The 14,628-nt window shown below is 33.8% G+C and overlaps 1 protein-coding gene across 6 annotated transcripts in view; it reads left to right on the top strand.

The window, feature by feature from the left end:
• Positions 1 to 14,628, top strand: part of TSC22D1 (TSC22 domain family member 1) — a 130,929-nt gene that overhangs the window by 23,196 nt on the left and 93,105 nt on the right. Inside the window, exons 2-4 of one of the 6 annotated variants that reach the window (XR_013338710.1) lie at positions 10,641 to 10,810; positions 11,011 to 11,152; positions 11,713 to 12,608. The exons of 1 other annotated variant lie outside the window; for it this stretch is intronic. The gene's annotated coding sequence lies outside the window, so the exon portion shown is untranslated. Of the gene's footprint in view, positions 1 to 10,640; positions 10,811 to 11,010; positions 12,609 to 14,628 lie in introns of those variants that run through there. 4 more of the 6 variants (XR_013338709.1, XR_013338708.1, XR_013338707.1 and 1 more) reach the window with 4 other exon arrangements.

The raw sequence follows: 14,628 nt of genomic DNA, 5'->3' as shown, positions 1-14,628 counted from the left end.
AATATCATGATTTGAGCTGAGACCAAGAGTCAGAGTCTTAACTGACTGAGCCACCCAGGAGCCCCCATGCATTTCATTTATTAATGAAGGTACACCCATATGTAAAGTTGTCTCAGATGCTATGTTGAGAACTTGAGTAGTATTGGCACTTTCAAGGGCTTAATCCAAGATCTCTTGTGGCTTTTACAAAATTTTATTGATAGCCTATGTAATGCTAACTAAACTTCCTGTATGCCTTATATCAAATTGTATTTCTTAAATTATATCAAATCATATTCTTAAATTATTAACTTGATAGTGGTGATATTCTTTTCCCTTCATGCCTTTTTACTATTTTTGACAATATTTTCCCTTTCAAGATATAGATGTGTGATAATAAAGTCTTATACCCCAAATGTTTGGAAAGTAGAATCAGATTTGTGAAAGTGTTGAATGGTCAGTAAATTACCAGGATTAAAGTATTTTTCCAGGACTTAAATATAGAATAGCATCTCAGAACAGGTATTTCTCATTTTACTGGTGTATATTCTCATTACTATTTAGTAATTAACTACCTGATTAGTTGATCAATACATGCTTTCTTAATTTCCAATGGAACGAATTCCCTCTCTCTAAAACTCATGAACGCTATTGATATTATGACTTTTTTTTATTGTCACTGGTAAATAACTTGTCTGGACATTGACCCTGTAGGCTCAATTACATACAATAGAATAGAGTAATATCTTGAAGGCATTATTTATATTAGATATCTGTTTTGTTTTTTAAAAAGCCTAAAGAATTGGAAAACACCCTATTCTTATGTAACTGTTATATGAAGTTATATTGCTTCTAATACCATGTTTACATTTATGATTATATTATATCAGTTTATATTAGACTCCAATTAAGATGAAGAGGCAAGTGACCTTTTTTTGATCTCCTCTTAAAATAGAAGAATTTGAGCAGGTACATTGCAAGCTATATCTATAAATTTTAAAATATATTGCAATTTAGGACAACTACAACATCCATAGAGAATATTGTTTACTCTGTAATAAACCAAATCTTGTTCTCTAGGTAGCAGAATTGAGCTGTCAATCAGTAGAGAATAAAATCTAATTTCTTTTGCCAGATTATTATTTTAATCATGCTCATAATAGAAATGATGACTTAAGTTGTAGATATGTTTAAATTACATTAAGATAATTAAACTCTTTATGAAATTCTTAGGCATTTAAAAGAATATCATATGTATTGTTTGTTAGGCAAGTCAGTAGATATGCTGACTAGAAATTCAACTTAAAAAAACCTTTCTGCATCTTCTTGGTAGACAGTTAAAAGTAAGAGACCTTTCTGAATACTATTCCAATATACTTTTATTTTATTTTTTATTTTTTATTTTTTTTAATGTTTTATTTATTTCTAGGAGAGAGAGAGAGTGTGAGCAGGGGAGGGTCAGAGAGAGAGGGAGTCACAGACTGAAACAGGCTCCAGGCTCTGAGCTGGCAGTCAGCACAGAGCCCGACGTGGGGCTTGAACCCACGAACCGCGAGATCATGACCTAAGCGAAGGTCAGACGCTTAACCGACTAAGCCACCCAGATGCCCCTCCAATATACTTTTAGATACAGGTTTTTCAGGTTCAGTAGAAACATGTTTCTAGATGTATTTTGCAGATAGTGAGTTTTGCTATACTTTCTAAGTTTTACTGTCTTGTCAGACTTTCATAGGTTGATACAAATGACAAAGCAAATAACTATCAACTGGTCTATGGTTTTTTTCTAATTATTATTTTTTTATTTTTGAGAGAGAGATAGAGACAATATGAGCAGGTGAAGGTCAGAGAGAGAGAGAGAGAGAGGGAGACACAGAATCCGAAGACAGACTCCAGGCTCTGAGCTAGCTGTCAACACAGAGCCTGACATGGGGCTCGAACCCACAAACCATGAGATCATGACCTGAGCCAAAGTTGGACCCTTAACTGACTGAGCCACCCAGGCACCCCCCAACTGATCTATGTTTAAATGAAATTGAAGGCAAGAATTTCAGAATTCTACTTAGAATGTATGTATATTTATTTAACATGAATATTTTATTCTGAGGGCAGTGGAAAGCCTTTGGAGAGGTTTTGTTAAGTTTATTTATTTTGAGAGAGAGAGAGAGGGAGGGAGGGAAGGGGAGGGGCAGAGAGAGAGGGAGAGAGAATCCCAAACAAGCTCCACACTGTCAGCTCAGAGTCCTATTTGGGGCTCGAACTCACAAATCCTTGCCATCAAGGATTTGGGTGCTTAACCCACTGAGCTACCCGGGTGCCCCCAGAATGTTTATTTTAGCAGTTTGTCATATGCTGAGTATTAAAAAAGAAAAATATTATGTTAATGAAAATAATATGACTTGGAAAAGTATAAAATTAGTTAAAACTCATGATCCTAGAGACAAAGTGGTTTTGAATTTCCTGCTCTGTAGCTTACTAGGTGTATGATCTTAGGTGAGTTACTTTACTCCTTTGTGCCTTAGTTTTGTTATCAATAAAGTTGTGATTATTTTAATATTGTATATGTCAGAGTTAGAGGATTGAATGAGGCAGTACATATAAAATGCATAATATATTTCTTGCTATATACTAAGCTCAATAAATGTTAAAAAAATAAAATAAATTTTTTAAAATTTGTTTTTGAGAGAGAGAGAGAACAATTGAGCAGGGTTCTGGACTCAGGAACCCGAGCCAAAATCGAGTCGAGGTTTAATTGACTGAGCCACCCAGGCACCTGAAGGTCATGAATATTTGTAACTCATTTTATAGTTGAAAGTAAAATAAATTGTTTGGTAGGGGATGCCTGGCTGGCTCAGGTAGAATAGCATGTGACTCTTGATCTTGGGTTGTGTGTTCGAGCCCTACCTTGTATGTAGAGATTACTTAAATAATTTTAAATTAAAAAACTATTTGGGAGTTTCATCATTTTTAAGTAAAACAAAAATGCAAGAGGGACATTTATGACACTGAACTTTGTTTCCTATGGACATTTTTAAAGAAAAAATGAGCAGGGGCGCCTGGGTGGCTTAGTCGGTTAAGCGTCCAACCGTCGCTTAGGTCACGGTCTTGTGGTTCGTGGGTTCGAGCCCCGCGTCGGGCTCTGTGCTGACTGCCAGCTCAGAGCCTGGAGCCTGTTTCAGAGTCTGTGACTCCCTCTCTCTCTGACCCTCCCCTGCTCACACTGTCTCTCTCTCTCTCTCTCTCTCTCTCCTAGAAATAAATAAAACATTTTAAAAAAATTAAAAAAAAGAAAAGATGAGCAGAATATGTTATTCTTCTGTTCTTATAATGCAGCAGTAAAAGTTCATAGATGATAATTTAAATTGGAAGTGTTTTTGTTTTTTTATCCATCTATTCTATCATATGTTTGCTGTAGTCTAAAGTTAATTTCTACACTAGTTACTTGACATAAACATAATTTAGTTTTTCTGTTTGTAGACGGGAAGATTTTCTCTTTTGATCTCTTACATACTTTCTTCTGAATCAGCTCTCTGTATAGAGGACTATTTACTAAAGATCTTAAAAACTTAAGACTATCACCATGTGGTTAATTTTCTGTTACTAGTATAGAATATGATGTAATCCTGCTTTTTCCATTAGGATTAGTTTTTAAAGAAAGATTAGTGTAAGCTTTTCAAATTAGAAAATGTAGATTTATATTTCTTAGTGGACATTCCATGGGTGTGTCAAATATGGGACCTTATTCAGACTTTCTCATTTTTTTATATGTTTATTTTTGAGAGAAAGAGCATATGCGAGTGGGGGAGGGCAGAGAGAGAGGGAGACGCAGACTCCAAAGAAGGCTTCAGGCTTTGAGCTGTCAGCCCTAAGCCCTGTGTGGGGTTTGAACTTGTGAACCACAAGATCATGACCTGAGCCTAAGTCAGACACTTAACTGACTGAACCACCCAGGCACTCGCAGAGTGTCTCATGTTTTATTTTTAATTTTATTTTAAAATGATTTTAGGGGCTCAGTTGGTTAAATCTCCGACTCAGTTTCAGCTCAGGTAGTGATCTCATAGTTTGTGGGTTCAAGCCTGCATCAGGCTGTGCACACTTTAGACTTACCAACAAGTTGTAAGTTAGTTCATAGAGTTCTCATATACTTCACTCAGTTTTCCCCAATAGTCATATTTTATATAACCATAGAACAAATCAGGAATTAATGTTGATACTAACCAGTCTATAAACTTTATTTGAATTTTGACCATTGTCCATTCACTAAATGACCTTTCTCTGGTCCAGGATCTAATCTAAGATCTCATACTGTTGTACTTAATTCTCCTGTCTCCCTAGTCTCCTCCAGTCTGAGATACTTCTTCATTCTGTCTTTTTGCCTTTTTTGAGTTTGACACTTTTGAAGAGTAGCTAGTTAGAATGTCCCTCAGTTTGTGTTTGATGTTTTCTGGTGATCAGATTGGGCTAGTGCGTTTTTGGCAGGAATGCCACAGAAATATTGTCCTTATCAGTGCATTGTGTCAGGAGAAATGTAATATTGATTTCTTCCCTTATTGGTGATGTTACTTTGATTTGGCTAAGGAGGTGCCTGCTAAGTTTCTATACTCTTAAAAATTACTCTTTTTCCCCTTGCAAATAGCAAGTTATTTTTGTGGGGAGATAATTTGAGACACTGTAAATGCCTTGTTTCTCATTATTTCCCCCCTTTTAATTTTAGCATCCCATTAGTGAATCTTGCTTGATCAGAACCTTTTGAATTTTAATTCTTTAACATCTTTTTGTTGTTTGTGTATTTCTTGTCATAGTTGGATAAGTGTTACAAAGGAATTAATATAATGACAGCATAATTCATAAAACACACTTTTTCTTTTTATAGTCTTTTCTATTCATGTTTCTGAATCTTTAGGGAAATAGCACCACACAAGATCCTGGAATTAAAAAATGAAATCAGGGATGCCTGGGTGGCCTAGTCGGTTAAGCGTCTGACTTTGGCTCAGGTCATGATCTCACGGTTCATGGGTTCAAGCCCTGCAACGGGCTCTGTGCTGACAGCCAGCTCAGAGTTTGGAGCCCGCTTCAGATTTTGTATCTCCCTCTCTCTCTGACCCTCCCCTGCTCATGGTGTCTCTCTCTCTCAGAAATAAATAAAACATTAAAAAAAAATGAAATAAAAAAGCAGTACTCCCCCCACACCCACCCATACCTTATATGTACTTCAGAGTATGCCGGCCATTGTAAGAACAAAGCCAAATATTTCATACTAGCAATATAAACAGGTGAAAAAGTGGTAAAAATAATGCGCTGTGTTAATTTTGAAAAGAATTTGCAAGACTAATTTAGAGAGTTTTCTTACAATAGACATTCACTAAGGTTTTCTTTTTTTTTGGGTCAAATCTAGAAGCCTTTTTTCATTCAAAAGAGGCATTGGCATATTTAAATGTTTAGTCTTGATCCTAAAGTTGACTTTTTAATAGTTGATATATTTTTTATGATTGTGTTTTATCTTTTATTCTGTAGTGGATTAACTCTTTTGAAAAATGTATTGTGCATTGTTTCTTTATCTGTTTTATTTCATCATCTACCTTAATCAGTGGAACATGAAGACACATTACTTGTCTCTTTCTTGTTTATCTTTTGACAAATACTTGATGTTTAAACCTAGTGGAGTAACTTGAATCCCAATAACATTTTTGGATAGTATCTTTTCCAAAATGAAGAATGGAAAATATAGTGGTAAATCCTGGAATTTGGTAGTTCTTGACACATTCTAGTGGTTAGGGTTCATCATTCTCATTACAACTTTCTTATAGGAAATTGCTTTCCATGATAAGTGTGTATCTTCATATTTGGTATACATTCCTTAATGCTTCAGGCTTTCTTCCTTATTTTGGTGTTTTTGAGGTGTGTCCTACATGAGCACATATACAAGATTGAAGTTTAGAAGTAATCTTTTCCTCCAAAAGTCATTACAGTACCGTGGCTAATGCTAAGGTAGCTGGCTTTATTTGCTCATTTGTTTGCTTTCTGGTAAGATTTCACTTTCTCTAACTGAAAATTTAAAGTTGGGTGTTCTGGCAATATCTGGTTTCTTTCTTACTAAATTTAAATCTGGAAAAGAACATTAGAAAATCTATAACAGGTGTTAAAATTTAGCTAAAATTTGTATCATCCTAAGATACATTTGAAATTTCTGACGATCATATTGAAAAATTAATCCTAGAACCTGATGACCCCCAAAGAGATCCATGAAAGTAATACTTTTGATTTTATTTTCTTTCGGATTGGAAAGTTGAACTTTTTAGTGTCTACTTTAGACACCAGCCACTTGACAGAATTCTTTTCTTTTTGTTTTTTGATCAGTAGACTTCATTCATTTGTATAATATTTACTGAATGAACTGTGCCAAGCATCCTTCTAGGGCCTGGAGATAGACTCTCATGGTTTCAGTTAAGGTTGTTCTTTGATTTTCTTCTTAGTGCAGCTGGGACTCTCCTGGGCATTTGAAGGGTTTTGTGAGAAAATTTTTTTATAGACGTGCCTTAGAACCAGTAAGAATGAGTGATAAAAAATGAGAATATGTTACCTCATGCTTCCAGTTTAGTGTAGAATGTTTTGCTTTATAAATAATCTGTAAGTAAGTTCAATTTCAGTCAGTTATAAAACAAAGGAATAGAAATAGTCTTTGTAGAAACATATTGCCTTTTACTGCTTAAAAATGATTAGGCTTAGCCTTTTTCTTTGGTATTAGAAATGCTTAAAACTAATAAACAGTATATGCTCGTTTAATAATTTAGTTTTGAGAACAATTCTTGCATATAGTCTAGTTTGCATATTTTGGGAGAATTTCTCAGAGTGGTGTTTATATATGAAATATGTTTATTTTTTCTGATTTGAATATAACTGGATTTTCAGTAAGAATCTTTGAAAATTTAAATACTTACGGATAATGTTAAAATGATTATATTGAAGTACTACTGGATTAATAGACCTCCTAAAATTCATTTGAGTTCCTTTGTGGCATTTAGCACAGGTGATTTTGTTAGCTTTGTTTTAGGATTTATTTTCTAGTGGTTGAAATACAGGTTCTCCAGTGGAATGCTTATTTTCATCTCTGTAAACATCACATAGAAGAATGCTGTTTGTTAAAATAGAGTTAGGTAAAATCCTACTGTGTTATTCTTAAGAGCCTTATCGATGGTAGTCTCACAAAGGTTGCTATTTTTTTGTTTGAATAATCATCTCATTTTGTAAGTGCCTTTACATTTCTCTTTATAAATGATATATTATCAAATCCACAGTTATCATAAATAATTAACTCCTGAAGCAAGAGAGATATCAGCTCTCCTCAAGGATTCAAAATAATTTCTATTTAGGGAAATCTGTCATTTTTGAGTATTGGATATGTTGAATCCATAAGCTTTGGTTCTCATGGCAAAATAAAGAAGTTATATCTTGAAAATAATTTTGCTTGGGAGAAGTTTTTATGAGTGTATCTACTTCTTCAGCCCTATAACCCAGCCTAAGGACATTAAAAAAAAATATGTTTGTATTTTTAATTTATAAATTCCATGGGGTGTGGTATGTAAATCAAGGGTTTAGAGCTCCTATTGAAGGAGAAATTGTAAACGTAGCCCACTGTTAACCTGAGCAAGATATTTCCTGGGAGTTGTTTTTCATTTTCAAAGTTAAGTGAGCCTGTAACTTAAAAAAAAACTTTACCAGTTATGTCTCCTGTTCCAAAATGGAATGCTCCCTTTTTACCTGTATTGTAAATCAGATATATTGTTACTATTGATTATTATTTAAAAATAAAGGAAAACTGGGAAATTTGGAAAATCACATCTTGGTCATAGTTTCAGAATTTATTTTTTAAAACTATATCTTTAGTTAAGGTTTACTTAGATCTCATTAATTTGGAAATCTTTAATCTTATTAGTTTGTATTGAAATATTAGAAATGAAAAAGAATGATTTGTTAAGGAAATTGATTAGAAAAGACTAGAGGGTGGTTTTTTCATAATGTAAAAAATACTTCTGTAGTAGCACCTATTTACAGTATTCCTCCTTATCTATATGGGTTACGTTCCAAGACTCCGAGTGGATATCTGAAAACACAGATAGTACCAAACCCTGTATATACTGTATTTTTTCTTGTACGTAACATACCTGTGATAAAGTTTAATTTGTAAATTAGACACGTGAGAGACTAACAACAGTAACTAATAATGAACTAATAATGGACAATTATAACAAGATACCCTAATAAAAGTTATGTGAATGTGGTCTGTCTTTCAAAAGAATTTATTTCACTGTATTCACCCTTCTTTCTCTCATGATGATGTGAGATGATAAAATGCTTAGAGATGAGATGAAGTGAAATGAATGACCTATGCATTGTGACATAGCATTAGGCTGCTGTTTACCTCCTGACGGTGTGTCAGAAAGAGGATCATCTGCTTCTAGATCATGGTTGAACAGAGTAATTGGAACCTAGGAAAGCAAAACCTTGGGGGTTTTGTAGGTATTACTAAGGGGTGTGTGTGTGTGTGTGTGTGTGTGTGTGTTGGGAGGACTACTGTAGCCACAATGAATACATAAATAAGATAGCTACTACTACATAAGACTGGTACACTACGGGTGTGTGTGTGTGTGTCTTTGTGTGCGTTGGGGGGACTACCATAGGTACAATGAATACATAAATAAGATAGCTCTGATGTGTTAATTCTAAACCTTTCTCATCTGTTAAGAAGTCACACCTTACGAACTCCCAAGTATGGAATACCTTGTTGATCTTTTTGGGATTATAGTGGGTTTTTGGGTTTTTGTTTATATTTTTGTTTTTGGACTCCTGAAAATATCTAATTAGAGTGCAGTTCTTGAGATATTTATTATTCAGATCTTTTCCTAATTTGTACTTCTTTCCTCTTATCATCCGCCATATACCTCCTCAGTGTGATTATGCTGTAAAATACTGTTACAAGCTACTGCTCAAAATGAATAGTCTTTAAAACTAAAAGACCTTAGGATTTAAAATTTATTGGAAACTTAAAATAAGAAAATAGCTGCCACATAGGCTTATAAAATACTTTTGTAGTTATTTATTTGATATTTCTTGCTAGATGGCAGTTTCACCCCCCCTTGACCTCTTTTAGATTTCTTTTTTCACTTCTTTACATTTTGGAAATCACAGATTTGATGGTTAGAGTCATAGATTTTCTTTTTGCAGTCCAAACTGTTTTCATTTCTCACTTGTACAGAATTGAATATGTTCCTAAAGCAGAAGGGTTAGCTTGTTCTTTCTTCTTCAGGCTTAAAAAAAAATGTTGTTAGGTAATGGAATAACGATTCCTTTTCAGCTGTGTTGGTATATTTCCAAACTGGCTGGCAGAGCCAGGAGGAAGTGAAGGCATTAAAACACTAACTTTGGTTGGTCGCTACCTTCTTAGTGCTGAGACTATAACCTTTGTTGGTTGATTGATAGAGAACAAGAGAGCACAGTCCTCGTTCCACTAACAGGTAAGGAACCCTTGTGATAACCAGTTGGCGTGAGAGAGGAAAATTACTCAATAGCAGTTTTTTTTCTTAATTTATCTCCAAATATAACATGTCCATGAAATAGAATAGTGTGACTATGTTCTATACATCAGGAATGTGCGGCACCTTTCTGTTTAGAAGATCTGAAATGTAATAGGGATATATCACTCTGTACCACAAAGTATAATTGATCTGTTGTTTTCCACTGTTAAAATTTATCCTGCAGTCCCTATAACTTTAAATGCATATCTGCCTGTCTTATTCTCCTTTCAGCTTTTCCTTGATCAAATGCTATGTGCTTTGAACTTCCTTCTCTTATTTACCTTATTCCTATAATAAAGCAAACTATTTTCCAGTATCTTTATCATCATCTATTATTTTAGTATATCTTACTGCTTTAATTTCTGCATTGTAGCCATTAATGATTTATTTTCTGGTCCTTCTTGACCCCAAACCAAATGATCATATTTTTAAAAAAGATTTTTAGATTGTATTACCTATGTCCACTATTCTGCCCTCCGACTTTTAAATATGAGTGCTTGAAGAATAAATCTTTTTCAGTGACAGTAGTCCTACCTTGATAAAATTAAGGTTTAGCTTTGTATTGCTATACTATGGGACTGTAGTTTAAGTCTTTAAAGTACTGAAAACTTAAAAAAAAAAAAAAAGAACAAATTCAGCTTCTTAGACAATTCCCAAAGTTTAATAGTATTTCTGTTTGATTATTCTGTTTCTCCTTTTCAATCCATCTTCTTCTCTTTGACAGAAGAATTAACTGGGACTCCTCCTTTGATATAGCTGAGGTTGAGTTCCATTCCCTGTCCCTTTAAGACAACTGTGCTACTGTGCTCTTGTTCCAGTCATAATTTATCATTTTTTGATTCAGTCTTCCACTCGAAGTTGGGTGGTTTGTCACAGTACGTTATGGCTTACACCAAGATAGGTCCCTTCTTAATAGTTACTGTAGAATTAATCGTTTGTGGTGTCAGATTTCTAAAATTCAAATTAAGAAGGCACTAAAGAAAGTGTGCCCAAAGGTAGCTCCTTTTTATCCTGAGGATAAGTCATTGCAAACTCAAATGACCAGAGAATGTTAATTTCTTAATAAGAATTTTTTCTTAAATCTATATTCAGCTCTCTATTTCAGTGCTTCTCTCCTACCAGAGGTGCAAGGAGTGATCCTAGAACCACAGATACAGCCAAGACCACGGAGAGCTTTTGACGTCAGGGGTCCACTTTCTCCACTGAACCCTTGGAGGCAGAATATCCAGCTTCTGGAGAGAGTGGGAAAGGATAATAAACAAGTGGGTGCTTTCCATTATTTACTTGGGTTTATTTATAGATTGGAGTGTCCGGCCATTGCCCATTTAATTCTATCGGTGTACTCCTTGGGTTCATATAAGAACCAAGTGGGGCTGCAATCCGTTTTTTTTTTTTTTTCTGAGAATGCTAACTAGTGCCCATTCAGAAAAGAGACCTAAAATTTATTTAATTTTCTCTCCAGATAATTAAAGCAGTGGATGATTTGGGGCACTAGACTTGGTGACTGCCTGTGTAATTCTACAGGAATTTTAAAAAGGAATATTTGCCCATTTTAATGTTTAATGGTATTAGTGGACTTCTAAGTGCTCTTCTATTACCAGAAGGTAATTAAGAAGTTTTTGTATTTCATCTTTGGGCAAGCTGGACATCTGAACTCTCCTAATTTGCACAAGTCTGATGTCCACGTGTTATCCTACCCTGTTAGAGAGAACTTTTTGGTCTTTTTCCTACCTCAAACTTTAGGACTTCATATTAATTAGATCTTTTAGAAGATATAATGATAGTACCATTATGGTTTTACTGTCAAATTGAGGCTTCATTCTTTAACAAGATAAATGTGAATGAATATAAGTTTCAGGATATACTATCCTTGAAAGCTATGTTAAATATATGCTCATAAGTAGTTTTCCAGTCCCTAGGAGTAATGTTATTTGTGGCAAAAGAGCCTTGTCCTAGATGTTTCCCATGGCATTAAGATGGTTTTCTCTTAGTTTCTTTGATGCCAAGGGTAGGATTTGACTCCAGGAAGTTCTTATCATCTACAATGGGTAGAACATGACTTTGGTGTCTTTGGCAAGTTTTCATTTTTCCTTGGTGGATTCCTTCTGTGACTCCAGGTATCTTGATAATGGGAGACCGGTTTATTTGTTCTCTAATTGCCCAGATTTCTTTCAACTGGTAAACATCATACTTCTTCAGCAAAAGGAATTCTTCTAGCAGAGCCTTCATGGATGATATGTGTCACACATGCAGCACCTGCAGTTTGGAAGGCAGTGGTGAACGGAGCCACGCACTATGTCTAGAAGACACAAGGATGAGAGAGCCACCTGATCTTGTCATTGATAAACTTTAAGATCTATTCTCGTGTATTCTTGGTCTCGAAACGGAAAGGCTCAAATAATGAAGTAATGTTTTCAGATTGGAGTTTTACATGGCCATGCAAATATTCCTTTCTGTTCAGAAGACTGAAATAGAGAAAGTGTGAGAGACTCCTTTCTTTTAAAAGCAGCTCTCTGTTTCACTTAAAAGATTTGTGGGATTGAAAATCACCTTACCGAAGCAGGCAAACGTTTTTAGTACAGGAGATCCACTTAGGAAATTAGTTTTTTGTTGCCTGACCCTGAAAGGAACTAGTAAATAAAAGGTGAACTTCTTAATTATCCCCAAATTACTTTTAGTATTAGGACACACTCTTTTAGCTTATCTTTTTCTGCTCTTGAGCCTTAATTCATATTTGTCAAGTCAACAAAGATTCCAGTTTAGAAGTAGCAAAGACATCTTTTGAGATCAAAGTAGCTTGTTCGGTCTTCTAAAGTAGTAAATACCTGTTAAATATGAGCTATTCTATATTGAAGGCGTACTAAAGTTTGAATATACTGAAACAAAGACATATTTTATAGAGCACAGGCAATTAGTAGTATTGGCATAAGCTTCCACATATGAATAAGTGTTGCAAAACAGTTAATCCAAACAGAAGTAGTTATTAAAATGTTTCTATTTTTCTCTTTGGCATCTATTAACTGATCAGTCAAAAGCTATTAAAGAAGTTTTTAAAAGTTACTTGATGCTGCCAGTTTGTTTTATTGATATACATTTTAGGAATAAGAATCCTAGAGTTATTAATATGGAAGCCTCTACAATGTTGTAGGGATCTTGAAGGTCTTAAGGAACCACATTTGCTAAGTTATAACCTGGCCTGTAGCCTCTCTTTCTATGAGACCTTTTTGTTTGTTTGTTTGTTTGTTTTTTCTCATTAGTTATGAATTTTTGTATAGTACTTAAAGGTTTAAAAGATCAATTTGAATTAAAATTTCCATAGGGAGCTCTGAATTCCCATGAATGATTACAGTGTTGTATGCTTGATTTGTTTTTATTAAATATGAAAGAGTCTTTACAGACATATATAAATCACACAATAATAACACAACATTTTAGAAAGAACTGAGGGGAACTGAAAGTGAAATTTGCTTGGATATTAAGTTAGTTGAACCCTTTGAACCACAGAACCAACCAGTTTATGGCCTGTGCGATTAGCCTTTTGTTTCAGCTTTAAAGATGAAAAGTGATTTAATCTCTTAACCTCATGCTTTGATTAAATTTTAGCTCTGTTCCTTAAAGTGTGCAAAAGAAATGTAAGTGCATTTCCATTCACCTTATGCCACTAAAAGCTATTTAAAAGTGAAACTTTTTGTATATTAATGTGAACTGATTTGTTTATTTAAACTTTTATTTTGATACATTTTCCTTTCAGATTTTTAAATATTTCATGTCACTATGCAATCCTATATTTTTCAGTGTTTATTTTATGATTATTAGTATAAGCTAATTTTTTTTCCTAGAATGACTAATTCTGTAATATTTGTATGATGTGATCATTTGAAAACTAATAAATATTTTCTCCATGAAAAAAATGCACTTACTGATAAATGGCTTATTTTTGTTTCAGGAGTAGAAAATGAAAACTACAACAATATTTTTAAGTGTATTTTAATTTTATGTGTCTTCCTCTAAGTATTTCTGAATATATATCCTCTTGTGTATGTTAATCTTTTTTGAAAAAAATTTTTTTAAATGATTAAATTAAAATGATTCTTCATTGGGTCACCCAGTGCCAAATGTATGAAATAGGTGATCTATTTAGTCTTTTTTTTCCCATTTTCCTGATGAGCTTCATTGTTGTTTCCAGAACTGGATTTTTTTTTTTTTTAGATGCCGTTTTTGTGTGTCTATTTTACAAACCATTAAAACTCTGGAGTAAATATTGTAAATATCAGGAATTAATATAGTCAAATCTTTTAAAGTAATATTGATCAAAATATAACCCCTTACAAAATTGCATATAAAAGACAGATTCTCAACCCAGAAAAAGAACCTTTGAAAATAATGGCTGATTGGAAAACTACCCAATTCACAAGAGCTGTTAACAGGAGAAACAAAAGTATTTAGTATTTTAATGTTCTGTTTGAACAAATTGTAGAAGGAGAAATCTTGACTTAAGAGTCTCTTGCTTTTAACCTTATCAAGACAACATGGAAAAGGGTAAAACTTGTTTTTTGTGATTCTTTATAGCTACATAAACTTATTTGAAGCCACTGGAACAATTTACCTTTTCTATGCAGAGTCTGCTAGAAGCAAGAGGGTTTCCCTTTTGATTTGGAGAAAACTTACATAAGAAGTGAACTCCAAAAATTAAAAATGAACATTGCAATGGCGTCCTAGGCAAGATTGAATTAATGACAACTTGTGGATTAAAATGAAACAGTTTGGCTCCCCAAAGAAATTATACTCTGAAAAAATAAAGAAAAAGGCCATTTCGATTTAGAAAGTTACTGTGTTTTGTTTGTGGGGTAGGAGGAAGCTAAAAATTCTTGGCTTTATTAGTCTGGTAAGTTTGGAAAAGAAGTAAAAGGAGTTCAGATTCTGTGGATAAAAATTTTGTTTTAGAATTAAAGCTATTAAAAGATTTACAGATATATTTCAATGGAAGGCTATTATTTTTTACTTGAATACAAGAAATTTATCAGCTATAACTATGTGTGTATAAAAAAGTGGGGTGTGGGGTTTTAAATAAAAATCCTGT

This window comes from Crocuta crocuta, unplaced genomic scaffold (assembly GCF_008692635.1).
Source record: "Crocuta crocuta isolate KB4526 unplaced genomic scaffold, BGI_CrCroc_1.0 scaffold586, whole genome shotgun sequence".
NCBI classification, from domain to species: domain Eukaryota; kingdom Metazoa; phylum Chordata; class Mammalia; order Carnivora; family Hyaenidae; genus Crocuta; species Crocuta crocuta.
This window is presented reverse-complemented; position numbering and strand designations above follow the sequence as displayed.